Source organism: Triticum aestivum, chromosome 1A (assembly GCF_018294505.1).
Source record: "Triticum aestivum cultivar Chinese Spring chromosome 1A, IWGSC CS RefSeq v2.1, whole genome shotgun sequence".
NCBI lineage: Eukaryota > Viridiplantae > Streptophyta > Magnoliopsida > Poales > Poaceae > Triticum > Triticum aestivum.
In genome coordinates this window covers 7,612,405-7,612,798 of record NC_057794.1, presented here as the reverse complement: position 1 = coordinate 7,612,798, position 394 = coordinate 7,612,405, and positions in this window count along the sequence as shown.

Here is a 394-nt window from a genome sequence, read left to right as displayed (position 1 = left end):
TCAAATGATGACCTTATCCTCTTAGGCCTTTTCACATTTTAGTCTATGCTATTCTATCTATTTTGTGATCTCTTATGTTATGCCACATTACCGTGTCCACCAGGACCCAGCTGTCATAATCATTCTAAAAACAACCTAAACCACTGATTAGTTTTTGTTGCAAAATATTAGCCTCGGAATTTGTGGTTTTTGCACAAAAATGTAGAAGTATTGTTTCTGCAACCCTAGTCTTCAATGTCGATGTTTTCTGCAATTCACTTATTAGCTGTACACCATTCATTGTATATATATTAAGTAATTATGGACAGCACCTTGCCCTTTGGGTATTAATTTAATTGCAATACACGATATAGTTAGCCTCCACCAATCTTCTATATACATAGCTACCAAAGGA